General features: G+C 35.3%; 1 protein-coding gene across 2 annotated transcripts in view; it reads right to left on the reverse strand.

The window, feature by feature from the left end:
- The window catches only part of NAALADL2 (N-acetylated alpha-linked acidic dipeptidase like 2), a 962,079-nt gene that overhangs the window by 595,194 nt on the left and 349,831 nt on the right, over positions 1-17,054 (reverse strand). The window lies entirely within an intron of this gene.

The following is a 17,054-nucleotide window of genomic DNA, read 5'->3' on the forward strand; positions in this document are numbered from 1 at the left end:
ATGGCCGGCAGACTATTTTTAGAGTCTTTCAAAATATATGCATCTATTTCCAAACTAAATCATGCTGTTTGGGAATGCTTGAACTAATTTTTGGTACATGTGAAATGAACAGAATAAAAACATTTGATTACTAAGCAAGGAAGTGGTACAAAGCGGAGTTGCTTCTTTTGCCTGATATTTTTGGAAAAACAAAGCTTCTGCGAGGACTGCAAACTGGAAATGAGCACATGGTGTTGCTGGGCAAGCTTTCCTCCATGTTTCTCTCAACAACTGAAATGTCCCGATTTTTATACGTATTTATATCTCCCTGTGTAAGTTTTGGGCATATGTGCCTAGCTGGGGTATACTCATCGCATACATAACCAAAAACAAATGAAGGAAGTAAAATTTTTCTGATTTGTTTTCATTAATTCAATTACGTTGCCAGTCATGATCTGAAAACAAGAGTATGCAAAACACCTAAAGCACTTGAGAATCAATGTTTTAGATACATTCCAGAGGTTGAAAATTTGTTTCCTTCAAATTACATTGGGTATTCCCATATCCTGTGTTTTACCAACACGTAAATATTCTTATCTCAGTGCAGTGGCTCACGCCTATAATCCCAGCACTTTGGGAGGCTGAAGTGGGGAGATCACGAGGTCAGGAGTTTGAGACCAGCCTGGTCAACATGGTGAAACCCCATCTCTACTAAAAATACAAAAATTAGCTGGGCATGGTGGCAGGTGCCTATAATCCCAGGTACTCAGGAGGCTGAGGCAGGAGAATTGTGTGGACCCGGGAGGTGGAAGTTGCAGAGAGCCAAGATCGTACCATTGCACTCCAGCCTGGGCAATAGGGTGAGACGCCTTCTCAAAAAAAAAAAAAAAAAAAAAAAAATTGCTTGTCAACAGTCTGCTGGAATGGGAGAATGTCTATTTTAGACAGGGCAAGAGCTCTGTACTTCACTAAAGATCTCCATCCCCAATAATCTACTTACCATTCATTTATTTATATTATCTACTTGTTCTGCCTGAGTAGACTTTTAAGTTATGTCATCTCTGACCTTAGAAAAGTAGTCTTGGAAAGAACGATTTACTTTTCCATAAATTTGTTGCATCTATCTGCATCTATCTTTAAATGAAGAGTATTTGAATACTCTCTTAAAGCCTCATTAAGTCTGAGGTAATTGAACTGATTTCCTAAAAATGAACAGAACCAAAAATTAGTCCATAAAGAGATGTCCACAGCAAAATTTAATTTTGTTTTAATATTAATAACACTGATATATTTGAAAAGATGAGATAAGGGGAAGGGGGAATCATGGTATGTAATATTCAAAATTGGTCATCTTTTTTCTTATGTCTGCATTTATATTATTTCTTGTCATTCTAAAATCAAAAAATAAATTTACAAATCAAATAAGAATCCAGGCAGTGCATTTGTGACAGATTATTGGCATGCTAGAAAATGCATTTAAGTTATCTTTGGAAAGGATGATTACAAATTGGCACTAAAATTATTCATCCATTAAGGATCTACTGACATGTCATCATGTCATAGAAATTAATAGAAAATAAATCATTCTATTCAGAGGTAATTCCACCTAGTCCTACATTTTTCTTCAGAAATATGTTTATTAGAACCTAGCCTGTCTGTCTGACTAGACCCATCTGTTTAGTCTTACATTCTGCACTATCCAGAAGAATTATTTCACTTGTATTTTAAAAAGCAGGCCCTGAATTGATAGACCGTTTTAAATTTTTCATTGGAATGAGTGCCACTCACTCCTGGAGGGGGTGTGGTTGTCTCTATATACCTAATTAATGAATTCAGTTCTTAAATTTACTCCAGGAGTGAGTGGGTAATCTTAAAATGACTTTCTAACCAGTGGTTAGGAAGCATTATTTGCAGAATTTCGGAGGCCAGGATCCTCAAAGAGACATTAAGGAAACCATAGGAGTGGCCTGAAAAGTGTGCAAAGTCTGCTGATGAGACACGTAACACTGCACAATGAGAAAAATCCAGGTAAGCAGTCAATTATTAGGTAATCAGAGAACAAGCAGCACAGCTCCAACACAGGTTTTTAATCCTTGGTCAGGTCTTCAGTTCCTGGACATAGAAGAGCAAGAATGTATGTATGGAATGTATGTACAAGAATGTATGTATGGAAAAGTGCCACTGTGGGAGGAGACAAGGGTATGATTCAAGTGTAGGGATCTTGTTAAAGAAAAAAGACACAATAGTGACCTGGAAGAAAAGTAAGGTTTTGCTGGTGATATTTCTCTGATTTTTAATGAATTAGCAGTAACAATGATCATGACTTCTAAATGTTCACATCAACTCTGAAAAGCAGTAGTATCAAAACAGTAAAGATGAGAAAACTGAGGTTCAGGAAGATTGAGTTAACTAGAAACTCTCATATCACCCCTTAATAGTGATTGATTTCAGAAGCTGTAATGGTGATTTTACTACGTGTAGATATCAAGTAACTTCATTTGGTAAAAAAAGAGTTCTGTGGTGGCTGAGAACCACTAAATGAGCTCATAAAAGTTAGTCCGTATAGTTTAAAGTACCATAAACATGTAGTGAATTAGTAAACCCCATTAATAGACAAAAATACCTTGCATTTTTTTGATTATAAAGTAAACTCTACAACAACATCAAGCATTTACGTATAAGGATCCGAACTAGTGTACAAGAATGTCTGTACTGCTGAATTGCAGATCCTAATGGTTAGGGCTTTAATCAACAAGGAATATGTGAACATGAAATCACATCCTTATTAATTACATTTTGTTATAATATTGACACAATTAAAGTTATCCAGTTTAGTAGAAATGAATAAAATTAGCTCAAATTTCATTCATAATATCTTTACTACCTTCATTGTTCTAACAGCACAATAATATGTTTCTTGTCTGTACCAGACTCTATAAGAAAAAAATGGTTTTCTGATGACATCTGATTTTTTATTTTTCAGGGGTCAGACAAAGAAGACTGATGATAAGCAATACCTTAATTCACCTAAAGCTCAGACAAGCCATGAATAGATCTATCAAAACGAAATCAGTAACTGACATTTGTACAAAACATGCAATTAATCCAAAGGTTTATAGCCTTTCAAAGATAAATAACTGTCAGGAAGCCATCCTTTACTGAAGGAGTGTTTCATCTGAAAGACTCAGAGGCTTTTACAGCATTGCTGAAAATTCAGCAGAAAATACAGCAGAATTTTCAGCTTTGTTGTAAATGCTAACACAGTATCAGTGACTGATTTCCAAGAAGTGTGTCAAATTTTTTATTATTTTCATGTAAACTATAAATTGAACACATTGATTTATTAGGTAAAAATGCTGCCAGATAAATTACAATAATAAACACAACCTATCAACATAAAAGCAAGGTCAGTATTTCTTCTACAGATATCTTCGTTTGTTTCAAAAAGTCATTTACATAAAATGGGCATGTTGTCTCATACTGAGAATGTATTTCTCATAAAATACAATACTGGTATTCCAATGAACACATTTTTACAAAAAATTTCTTCCCATTACTTTAACAAAACAATTACGGAGTATTGCATTTTGATTTAACCATAAGAGTTCCCTCTTACAGTCCATAGGTGTAGAGTCGTAAATAAATGGGATATCCCATATCATATGAGAAGGGGGACTGTTAATGTTGGGATCAAAAGTGTGGTTCTGGAGACAAATTGTGTTCAAATATCTACTCTGCTTCTTACTAACTAAATGACCGCGGGCAAGTTATTAAAGATCCTTAAGACTCAGTTGCTTATTGGAAAATGGAGATCACAACAGTACATACATTATCTGGTTGCTGTGGTTAAATATAATGAAAAAAAAAAAAATACAAAAAATTAGCCGGGCATGGTGGCGGGCGCCTGTAGTCCCAGCTACTCCGGAGGCTGAGGCAGGAGAATGGCGGGAACCCGGGAGGCGGAGCTTGCAGTGAGCTGAGATCGCGCCACTGCACTCCAGCCTGGGTGACAGAGCGAGACTCTGTCTCAAAAAAAAAAAAAATATATATATATATATGTGTGTGTGTGTGTGTGTGTGTGCGTGCGCACGCACGTGCGCATGTGTGTGTTAATCTTTTTGGTATATATATATATATATATATATAATGATTCTTATAAAGGACTTAGCACAGTGACTACTCAGTTCTCATCCACTGCTCAATTCACCATAATCTGTCTTCCGTATCTACTACACTATGTAAACGCATAGTTATCTATCTAGATTGTTCTTTCTCGGGTCAAAAGCAGACATATGTCATGTGTATGTCTCCACGCTTTCAACAGCTGTGGGTCTTCATTTGATTTTGATATATCAAATGCCTAATTTCCCATGGATATCTCCATAGCACTAGAAGATAACACTAGTTCTTACATGACATGACACGGGTGACCCTGTGGTCTGAGAAAAAGCTCCAGATACAGGAAATAGAAATTTTGTTTTGATTACATAACTTCCCTACAACTACCTACAACCTCCCTTAATATCTAATAGGACAAAGAGCAAACCTTATTTTTCAGTATTTAGTTTTGTCACAGCTTGTCTCCATTTTCATTGCTAATCTGATCTACTCCCACCTATTGGATGATTCAAAGACAGTCTACCGCTGTATTTAAGAATAGGGACTGGGAGTCAGTCTGGCATTGATTCTTCCACTACCTAGATGTGAGACCTTGGACAAGATATTTAGCCTCTTGGAAGCACAAATGTCTTATAATGATTCATACTTCACTGAGTTGCTGTTACAATAAAAAACATTAATATTTGTAAATTGCTTAATAAGCAATAAGCATAAGCACTCAATTAGTAGTTTCTATTTTAGGCTTACACTGATTTCAGCCAGTCCAGTGTATCAACCTGAGGCTGCCATATGCACTGCCACTACTACTACTTGTTTCCCTCATCACCTCCGGAAAGCCATTTTGGCACAGATCAGCCAACTCTAAACTGTGCCCTCCAAATAGCTTGGCATCGGGCTCATAAAGCTTTAACCAATTTTCTAAGTTATGTAAGTATTTCACATGAAGTTTTTGAATCAGCAACTCTTTTGTTATTTCTAGGTAAAAATAGGCTTTTAAATTTATTTTAGAGCAGCTCATTTCTGGGAAAGCTGACTTAAAGTTATGCTTTTATTGGGCAGCCAACAAATCAATGCTGAGTTAAGGGAAAAGGAAAACAGAGACCAAGGGAGGAAAGAGAGGAATAGATGGAGTGAGGAAAGGAGGAAGAAAGGAAGAAAAAAAGGAGAAGGAGGAAAGAGGGGACGAGGTGAGGGAAGAAGAAAAAAAAGAAAAAAATGAAGAAAATTAGTTTATGATTCATGGTCTTTCCTGATTCCTGATGCGTGTCATTATTTATATCTGGAAAGATGTACTGTTTTACCATATGATTTCTTTTCGTATATCTTCAGTAAATTTGATTTTATCCTATAATCAAACTTTAACACAAATGTAACAGACTCTTTTAGCTTTGTTTTCTGGGTGACTAGTTAATGGGATGTAACTCAGTTTTTTAATCTTACTATGACTTGATTAATTAACTCATACAGTAATGTAATTGTGAGTTGATAGTTCTCTAGTGTATAGATGTTCTACAAAGTATATTTGAAATAAACTAGCCTTAATGGGCTTTCTTAATGGGCATGGGCACCATATAGGAATCTTATTACTAAAGTTAATAAGAACAATTCTAGATTAACGTGTTTCATCTGTTCTACTTTTACTGCTATTATTTTTCAGGGGAGAGTAATAAAGTGTTCTTTAAATTATCTCTTGAAAGAAAAAAACAAAAACTAAATATTACAACAGTTATCCCACAGTTGCGTCTGAGTGATGTCAACTATGCTGACAAAAAAATACGATATTTTTAATATGTGGTTGTTTTACTGTGTTAAGCAGAAATTTTTAGTGAGTGACTGAATTTTTTCCTTAGCATCAATCAGTATATCTGGTATTACAAAATGGGTAGACTAATTGTTTTTGAATTGGGCAAATATTTTTTGTAATGAATACATTATTTAATGAATAAAACATGGAAATTTAAGAGCAGTTCCTTGTACATATTATTTCCATTAAGAAATATAGTTGCACATCACAATGTGTTATCTTTAGATTAATTCTTGTTTGTCAATCAAGCAAGTCCCATATATTTAAACACACTGGGTTTAACTGGCACCAGAAAGCATGAGGGAATACATCCAAGATCTACTTTAATGATGGCAACATTTCAGAGAAAAATGATACTATATAAATACAAATGACAATATAAGTTAGGAATCTGTAGGAATGGCCAACATATCATTTTGTTATAAGTAAAATATGCAAGTGTTTTAAATACAGAGGTACTTTAGTATAAAATAGAGGCATGTTTCTAAAATAAAGACAAATATATTTTCTCTAAATAGAATATACGAGTTTCAATAGGAAGTGTCAGCCTTTGATCAAACATAATCATTGAGCTACTTCTTAGATTCTTTTTATTATTCATTTCCATCTGGAATGCCTTCCCCGTAAACCCACACTATTTAAATTCTGCCCATTATTCAAGTTCCTGTTCCCCAAGAGAATTTTTGAGCATGTGCACAAAACGTAATAAAGATTCTGAAGTATCTATATTTATTTAGTGTTTTTCCAAGGCAGTTTCAATAGATTAAATTAAAATGCGTATCACTTTAGATTGAAGCTATGCCCCCACCTTCTCCCATCCCCAAAGTTTTACTGAAATAAATTTTTCTGTTTCAAAATTCTAATCCTTTGGCCTAATGAAGGGATTTCTATCCTGGTTAGAATATTAAAAATGCTCTGAGCTAATGGGCCTTTTTGTTTCAAATGTTAGATTTAATTTCCTGTGAATAAAATTTTACAACATGGAAAACATTAGGTCTTACTGAAACACCAGTCAAACGGAGTAATTATGAAAAATGCCAATAAATAAATAAATAAATCCTGCTCAGCCTCTATAATCATAGTAATTGTAAGGGCATATAAGTTTTAAAATAAATGTTTTAACATTTCAAATGTTGAAATTTAAGACATGTTTAAAATGACATAGGCAGTATGGTAAATAGAGTGCTGGATTAGGAACCATGAATTTTTTACCTTTATTACTCAATTTTGTATAGTTATATAGTCATGTAAAATTGGTCATCTCATATTATTTTGAGGGAAGTTTTTAAACCTTTTTCCCTTTTATTTTCTTCTTCTTTTCTCTTTTGCTTGCTTTACCTTCCTCCTGCCCACCACATCACCCTTTGTCATATTCCACATTAACAATATATGTAACTTTCACATACAATCTGAGTAAGATTTAATATATAATTACATATTCATTTATATTATGTATTCTTCAATATTTTCACCTAGAACACACATACAACACATAAACATGTACATACACAAACCTATGTAGAAATTATTTTATAACAAAAAAGATCAAAATGTATGTCCTTTTCTATATCCTGCTTATTATACTTAATCTTACCTCTTGAATATCCCTCCACATTACATGGAATGTTTCTTTTTTTATTCTTATCATCATATTATTTTAATTAATTGCAAAAATAATATTTTATGCTTTATAATATACCATAACATTCTATATATATCCTTTCATTTTCGTGATGACTAGTTTGAGTAGTCTCTTTTCATATTTTGTTTAGCCATTCGGATTTAATCTTCTGTGAATGCCCTATTCAACCCTTGGCTAATCAGTTTGCTTGTTTGGCTTTTTCTTGGCAGTTTGAAAGGGCTGTCTTTACATTACATATATCCATCATATTTCTGTTATTTGTATGGCAATTTTTAATATCTTTCATTCTATTGTATGTATAATATTAATACATTCATGGAATTAAGTATGTTACTATTCATTGGCTATTTTCAGGGTTTTCCATCATAGGCTAAGAATATTTACCACTCTATTGAAAATGAAGACTTGTAGACTTTATTTATTTAAATTTTTTACAAATGCTGCATGTAAGTGTAATCTTTTTGGAACATAAGCAGTGAGAAAGCTCCTCACACTGATGATATTTATAGGTTCTCAAGGTCTTTAAATGACATAAATATTCATTACCATCATTTATGAGGACCTTCTGCTCTTCATAAATATCCAAGTGTGTGTGTGTGTGTGTGTGTATATATATATGTACATCCAGAATAACTATTACATGTGTCAGTAACATATCACTGTAAGTTGGCAGCATGTATTATTTCTTAATATCTATTCATGTGTACTTAATCTTTTGTTGATCATGTGATGTAATGACATGTACAAGACATCATCTAATTTTCCTATGATTAATGTTCTAAAGTTAGAGAAGTTCAACTAAGGCACTGTTATTCCTCATTACCTAAATGACACAATTACCACAGACATTTTAAAAGAAAAGTGGCCATTTTAAAGAACAAAATTTTGTCTTTCTCAAGAATGTTTGTTTAAACCGTAATATAACCATGTACTAGTTATGCTTCTGCTCTTTAAAGAAATGTACTTCTCCCTGACTAGTTTGGCAGTAATTGGATAGACTGAATATAGCATCACTTCCAGACTCTGCACTGAACAAAATGCTTTTTTTCCTGCTTTTATCTTCAGCAATATCTTTTATAGCTACTGAATAAATGCAGTACATCTATGCACGTAATCTTGAGAAGTCAGAAAACCAATTTTTTGCCATTTTAAGTTGATTTAGCAACAGACAACATGTTTTATTTTATGTTCTTTTCCCTAGTACACCTTCTATTTAAGACCCACTAAAAGTAGAGAAAGGAGATCAAACATTCACAGAAATAAAGCCTCCCTTTCAATTAAACAAAGCTTTTGCTTTTTAATATCAGAATAGAAGTTCCTTTGTAAACAGCATAATTTTGTAATCACTGCAAAGGCAATAGATTTAGAAACAAAATAAAACAACATTGCAAGTTATCTATAACTGAGAAGGCAAAACATTCTAAAATGCAACCTGGACAGTTCAATCTGCACCTGTACTGACCCGTATAATCCTCAAAGAATAAAAATTTATTCCAAATGCAAAAAATGATTCATGGTTATTCTTCAAATAATATTATCTATTAAACTTGTTTTGGCCTTACTGCATTTCTCCGTGTTCCATATTATTTATTTCCTTTCTATCTAAATTGAGTTTTATAGTTCAACCATATGGAGATTTGTGTATGCTTAGTGGAAAAATGCATTATTGGAAGAATGTAATATAATGTTGTCTCTCTAGGGAGTGAAACAGAAACATTATATTCAACGTTTCAGCCAAGTTCCTGGGACTGGCTGTCAGCAGTCCACTTCACAACAGAGTTGACTCATCGAGCACATGCTGACTGACCAGCTAGTGCCAAGTGAACAGGAGCAATGATGGCCACTAAAGGCAGAGACAACTAAAAGCCTTTGTTAGAGGCTGTTCGTGTTCTGAATGGAGTACAAAACAAAGCACAGATAAAGTCAAGAGAGAAGCGCGTGCATGCTGTTATGCTATACACTTTAAGACGTCTGGCAGATCTCGTGGCAGATCTAGTGGCAAAGAGAGATAGGTTTAGACAGAAGAGACGAGTATTCAGAATAGCTTTTAAAGAATTAACATACACAAATTGGTGGAACGTGGGTGTGAAAATGCCAACAGGTGAAAAGCAAAAATATAGGAAGGTTGGTATAGAAATAAATAAGTATCAGTGGGATCAAAATATTAAATTTACTAGAGCTGAGGATGGGTTGAGTAAGTGCAGTTCCCTAAAGAACAGTCAGATGGAGGAACGTGAACAAACAAAAGAAACAGTGAGCATTTTGTTCTCAAAAGATATGTTGTCTATTTTTGCTCCCTTTATATTTGTTTAGCTTTTGGAGCACTTTATATTTCTTTCCAATAGGAGCTTTTATGTCCTCGTTCAGTTTATATTCCTGTAAGTAAATCTTCTCCTCAAGTCATTGATTGTATGGTTTCAAAATCAGTGGCCTAATCAGTTTCCTTTTCCTCTAGAGCAAAGTCCATTCCTTTTATTTATCAAATGAAAGACAAGACATCACTGCTCTGTCAGTGCATTTAATTCTGGATTCTTTTAGAGCAGCTCTCTTTTAAACACTTTAAACATCAGATAAAAGGAAGATTTAATAAGCTTTACTCGGCTTAATGTGTCTTCAACACTCATCACTGGAACGCTAAATGAAGGAATAATCAAAGAAGGGAAAACAGAGAGGAAATGCGTGGATAAGCAACTAAAGGATGCAGATGTTGAGGAATTAAAATAAAACAAAAGATGACTTTTAGTAGCAGTGTGTTCTAATGTGTAATGACCTGAACTGTTGACCAAAATATACAATTGGGTCATTTTGCTTTATGAATGGCTAATCCTGAAAAATAGATGTAGGAAGTCATTGTTGTATGGGAGAAAGTAAGTCACCCAAAAATCCAGTATGACTTAAACATTTGGAAACTAAAGCCAACTTTTAATATGATATTTGGTATTAACTTCCATCATGGTTTTAATATTTTTTTTAAAAAAATTCTCAAGATAAAAATTCAGACTGTTTTATTGCTTTACACACCTGTGGTTTACCTCCCCTCAATTCCAAACCTTCCAAAGTCTCCAATCATTTCTGAAAACATGGCTGATATTAAGACCTAGCCTGCTTTAAATACTTGCAACAATTGACTTGGTCAGCTAATTTAGTTATTCATCCATTAATTAAACAAACATTGAGTCCTTTAGTTCTACACACTGTATATACTCTAACGCATTTATAACAACTATCATTCAACCTGTCTTTATATGTTACAATATATATGTTTGCATATATAAATATGCATATATATAATCATATATGTGTGTGTACTTGTGTTTCTGTGTGTATCTCCAGTGTATGTGTAAGCATCCAGTGTGACATATTCGCATGCACTGCTTTCTCCTCATTTTACCACTTTGTCCTCTCATTTCATGAGTTGAATCTTTAAAGACCTGAGTAGGTTTACTGAGTGTTAAAAAGAAGGCGACTGAGCTAGGTCACTCCATTTCTAAACAGATTGGAAGGATTAGCAGACCTAAGCCAAGAATGTCAGTGGCTCTATCCCTCTACTATGCTGCCAATGACTTCTAGCATCATTCCCAAGTGTTGGTTTTCTCTATACTCTTTTATTTTATTTTTCCAGAAGTTATTGGAAGACAGATGGTATTTGGTTACATAAGTTCTTTACTGGTGATTTGTGAGATTTTGGTGTACCCTTTACCTGAGCAGTATACACTGAACCATATTTGTACTCTTTATCCTTCGACCCCCTCCCACTCTTCCCCGCCAAGTCCCCACAGTCCATTGTCTCACTCTTATGCATCCTCATGGCTTAGCTCCCACATATCAGCGAGAACATATGATGTTTGATTTTCTTTTCCTGAGTTACTTCACTTAGAACGATAGTGTGCAATCTCATCCAGGTAGTTGCAAATGCTGTTAATTCATCTATTTTTAGGGTTAAATAGTATTCCATCATGTATATATAATAGATACACTATATATATATAATATGTATATATTATATGTACACGATATATATGTATTGTGTATATATAATATATACACTATATATACACACTATATATATGCATATGTATGTATGTATATACATACATATGTATATATACACATACATATGCATATGTGTGTGTGTGTGTGTGTGTGTGTGTATCACAGTGTCTTTATCCACTCATTGATTGATGGGCATTTGGGTTGGTTCCACAATTTTTCAATTGCTAATTGTGCTGCTATAAGCATGCATGTGCAAGTATCTTTTTCATATAATGACTTATTTTCCTCTGGGTAGATACTTAGTAGTGGGATTGCTGTATCAAATGGTAGTTCCACTGTTCGTTCTATAAGGGATCTCTACACTGTTTTCCATAGTGGGTGTACTAGATTACATTCCCACCAGCAATGTGGAAGTGTTCCCTGATCACCGCATCCTCACCAACATTTACTGTTGTTTGTTTTTATTCTTTTCTTATGACCATTGTTGCAGGGGTAAGGTGGTATTGCATAGTGGTTTTGACTTGCATTTCTCTGATCATTCATTAGTGATGTTAGACTTTTTTTACATATTTGTTGGCCATTTGTATATCTTCTTTTGCAAATTGTCTATTCATGTCCTTAGCCAACTTTTTGATAGGATTGTTTGTTGTTTTCTTACTGATTTGTTTCAGTTTGTTGTAGATTCTGGATATTAGTCTTTTGTCAGATATACAGATTGTGAAGATTTTCTCCCACTCTGTGGGTTGTCTGTTTAACCTTCTGATGGTTCCTTTTGTCATGCAAAAGCTCTTTAGTTTAATTAAGTCCTAACTATTAATCTTTGTTTTTATGCTTTTAGGTTCTTGTTCATGATATCCTTGCCTAAGTCAATGTCTAGAAAGGTTTTTCCAATGTTATCTTCTAGAATTTTTATAGTTTCACGTCTTAGGTTTAAGTCCTTAATCCATCTTGAGTTGATTTTTGTATAATGTGAGAAATGAGGATCCAGTTTCATTCTCCTACCTGTGGCTTGCCAGTTATCCCAGCACCATTTGTTGAAAAGGGTGTCCTTTCCCCACTTCATGTTTTTGTTTGCTTCATCAAAGATCAGTTGGCTGTAAGTATTTGAGTTTGAGTTCCCTATTCTGTTCCATTGGTTTATGTGCCTATTTTTATATCAGTACCATGCTGTTTTGGTGACTATGGCTTTATAGTATAGTTTGAAATCAGGTAGTGTGATGCCTCTAGATTTGTTCCTTTTGCTTAGTCTTGATTTGGCTATGTAGGGACTTTTTTGGTTCCATATGAATTTTAGAATTGTTTTTTTCTAATTCTTTGAAGAATGATGGTGGTATTTTGATGGGAATTGCATTGAATTTGTAAATTGCTTTTGGCAGTAGGATCATTTTTACAATATTGATTCTACCCATCCATGAGCATGGGATGTGTTTCCATTTGTTTGCGTCATCCATGATTTCTTTCAGCAATGTTTTGTAGTTTTCCTTGTAGAGGTCTTTTGACTCCTTGGTTAGGTATATTCCTAAGTGGTTTTTTTTTTTTTTTTTTTTTTTTTGCAGTTATTGTAAAATGGGTTGAATTCTTGATTTGATTCTCTGCTTGGCTGCTATTGGTGTATAGAAGAGGGACTGATTTGTGTACATTAATCTTGTATCCAAAAACTTTGCTGAATTCTTGTATTGGTTCTAGGAGCTTTCTGGGGAATTTCAGGGTAAATAATCATATCATCAGCAAACAGTGACAGTTTGACTTCCTCTTTACTGATTTTGATGCCCTTTATTTTTATCTTTTTTCCTCTTGTCTAATTGCTCTTGCTAGGTCTTCCTGTACTATGTTGAAGAGGAGCGGTAAAGGTGGGCATCTTTGTCTTGTTTCAGTCCTCAGAGAGAATGCTTTCAGCTTTCAGCTTTTCCCCATTCAGTATTTTGTTGGCTGTGGGTTTGTCATAGATGGAATTTATTACATTAAGGTATGACCCTTGTATGCCGATTTTGCAGACAGTTTTAATCATAAAGGGATGCTGGATATTGTCAAATGTTTTTTTCTGAATCTATTGAGATGATCATGTAATTTTTGTTTTTAATTTTGTTTATGTGGTGTATCACATTTATTGACTTGTGTATGCTAAACCACCCCCACATCCCTGGTGTGAAACCCACTTGATCATGGCAGATTATCTTTTTCATATGTTGTTGGATTCTGTTAGCTAGCATTTTGTTAAGGATTTTAGTATCTATGTCCATCAAGGATATTGGTCTGTAGTTTTCTTTTTTGGTTATGTCCCTTCCTGGTTTTGGTATTAGGGTGATGCTGGCTTCATAGAATGAATTAGGGAGGGTTCCTTCTTTCTCTATCTTGTGGAATAGTGTCAAAAGTATTGGTACCAATTCTTTGAATGTCTGGTAGAATTCTGCTGTCAATCCGTCGTGCCCTGGTCTTTTTTCTGTTGGTAATTTTTAAATTACCATTTCGATCTCACTGCTTGTTATCGGTATGTTCAGGGTATTGAATTATTCCTGATTTAAGTTAGGAGGGTTGTATTTTTCCAGGAATGTATCCACCTTTTTCTAGGTTTTCTAGTTTATGTGCATAAAGTTATTCATAGTAGCCTTGAATGAACTTTTGTATTTCAGTGGTATCTGTTGTAATATCTCCTGTTTATTAATGAGGTTATTTGGATTTTCTCTCTTCTTTTCTTGATTAATCTTGCTAATGGTCTATCAATATTATTTATGAGAAAGTATCATGGCGGACAGGAGGCAGGACTAGGTTGCAGTTCAGGACAGAGCAGAGGGAGGAGACTTGCATTGTGAATTTTAGCTCCAGATCAACCTTAAGAACCAACCAGCAATCCCAGGAAGACTCCCAGAACCTCTGAAGGAAGCAGACTGCTCCTGTAGGACCCTGGAGACACCCCCAATACTATGAGTGCTCCTATTGTGGAAGTGGGAAAGGGAGAGCTTCCTCTCCCAAATACATATCCCTACTGGAGTAACTGAAGGTCTGTTTGTGGGAGAAGGTTACGACCTTACCTGGAGCTGAGTCAATTAAGAAAACTGAGTGAAATACGGGGGTAGAGGAAGTAGGAAAAAGACCCTGGGAACTCGCTGGGTCCCACAGATGGCAATTCCTGCCTGGCATCACAGGGATCCATCAGGACGGTGGCCAGAAGAGCAGGGTGAAGTGGGCAGGAAACACCACAGGGAGAAGTAAATCTCGAGCTGAACTCTGTAACAATTATTTGAAAGGGTCAAGAAGCCTCCTGACCAGACTTCAGGGGAGGGTGCAAATCCAGTGAGCAGACTCTACAGTTGTGGGAAGAACTAAGCCCTTTCCTTTTGCAGCTGGGAGGTGAGTAGCCTGGGGCAAGTTCTAAAGTCCATCTTACCCATCAACTGGAAACAGACTTGGTGCTGTTTTGGGGGGATTGGGACGGGGGAAGTTGGGTGTGACACTGGTCCTTTTGTTTATATGGGAGGTGAATGAGGCCGTAACTGGCAGCCTTCCCCCACTTCCCTGACAGCCTGCATGACTCAGCAGAGGCAGCTATAATCCTCCTAGGTACACAATTTCATTGACCTGGGAACCTCACCCCCATCCGCTGCAGCTGCCACAGCAAGACCCACCCAAGGAGAGTCTGAGCTCAGACATGCCTAGGCCAGCCCCACCTGATGGTCCTTCCCTACCCAACCTGGTAGCTGCAGACAAAGGACGTATACTTTTAGGACTTCTAGGGCCCCGCCCACCACCAGTTACTCTCCATGCTACCACATCTGATGCTCTCTGGAAAGCACCACCTCCAGGCAGGAAGCCAACCAGCACAAAAATAAATCATTAAATCTCTATGCTCTTTGAGTCTAGTTAGCCAAGCATGCTAAAATCACTTTTCTTTGGATCAGTGGGAAAGCTATTGGCATATTTTGTGGGACATTTCTTTCTCATTACAATGCAGCATGTTAAGCATTCTTGAACCCACTCCTTTATCCAGCATTAAACAGCCAGAGCATACCCACCAAACCATCAGACCTGTTCTTAAACTAAGGAAAGAGATGTATAGATCAGAGAGATGGGAAATGGAAGAAGGAGGCTGCAACAAGGCCAACAGAACTGCTTTGTCTGGAGACCACCATTACCACTTGGAAATGAAGTCCAATACTCAGTGGACAAAGGAAGCTGGTCAGAATTCAGCTTCCTAAGGAAGGCATCAAAGCAGAGTGATTAGGAATATGGATTTTGGGCCAGACTGGCAGTCTTCAAATCCTCAACTTTGACACATTGGGCAAGCTACTGTAAGTGTCTCTGCCTCAGTTTTTGTATGCAAAAAAATAAGTAGTAATGACCCTGTTAGAGCTGTGACGTGAACTGAATAAGTAAATGTTCGTAAAGTGCTTAAAACATGATAGTACCTTGTACATGATATATAAAGTTAAGAAATACATTGATAAAATCAAGTGTATTCTTTCTTAGAAAGAACAGATTAATAGGTATTTCTATTAATCTCACTACCTCCTCCAAGTCTTCCTCTCTGCCATTCCCTTTAGCAACATAGAAATAATTTTGTAAATTTGGTTTGTTGTTGTTGTTGTTTTCCAAATAAGTACCCTCAACTGAATAACTAGCTACTTAGGCAAAGCAATGATACTTAAGTGAGAAAGAGACACACAGCAGATGGTAGAAAGCATACAAAAGGAAATTAGTGTACAAAGTTAAAAGAATATGGTTATTTAAAGAAGAATTGAAAAAAATCTAAATAAAGTTCTGTTCTTGGAGCAACAGTGTAACACGACAAAGAAGAAATGTCTGAAATGATTTGTTTTTACTGTCAAACCTAGTTAAAATGTCTTATTGTTTTTCATATGTATAATCTGAAGTTTAAAAGTGTAATTATTCCATGAGAATCATGATATGTGAATATGTGAATCATGAAATAATGGAATAGAAAATAATCATAACATGGTTTACCATAGGGGAAAAATTATTTAATAAACTTGTAGAAGATCACTAAATAGTTGGAACATATTTTAGCTACTGATAGGGGCGGGAAGACTTATATAACTAAAAGTGTAAGCATACATAAAATTAGTATTTAATGTTTATCAACTACAACATGTTTTCATCAACCATATATCTACTCTTCTTGTGGTGGTGGTTTTCCACAAACATTAGGGAGCATATCTGATCTGCCTGGGGAAAGGGTTAGGCACTAGAGATACATAAAGTTAAGATGTGGTCCCAACCTTCAGGGATTTTATATTCCACAGGTACACAGACATTTAAAAAGCAAAAACATTGTATTATTAGAGAGAGAAAGAAATGAAGTATTATGGGAGCACAGAACAATTTGACCTAATTCCGAAAGTATATGAGAGTTTTGAGAAGGATTTTCACGGAAGAGGTGCTATCTGTGCTGTTTTAAGGCATTTGTAAAAGTTAGCCTGGGAAAGAACACGTAGAAGAGTCAAGGGAAAAATACTAGGATAATGTGAGTTGGATGGGATTGAAGGGATATGGTAAGAAATC

Source organism: Chlorocebus sabaeus, chromosome 15 (genome assembly GCF_047675955.1).
Source record: "Chlorocebus sabaeus isolate Y175 chromosome 15, mChlSab1.0.hap1, whole genome shotgun sequence".
Classification (NCBI taxonomy): domain Eukaryota; kingdom Metazoa; phylum Chordata; class Mammalia; order Primates; family Cercopithecidae; genus Chlorocebus; species Chlorocebus sabaeus.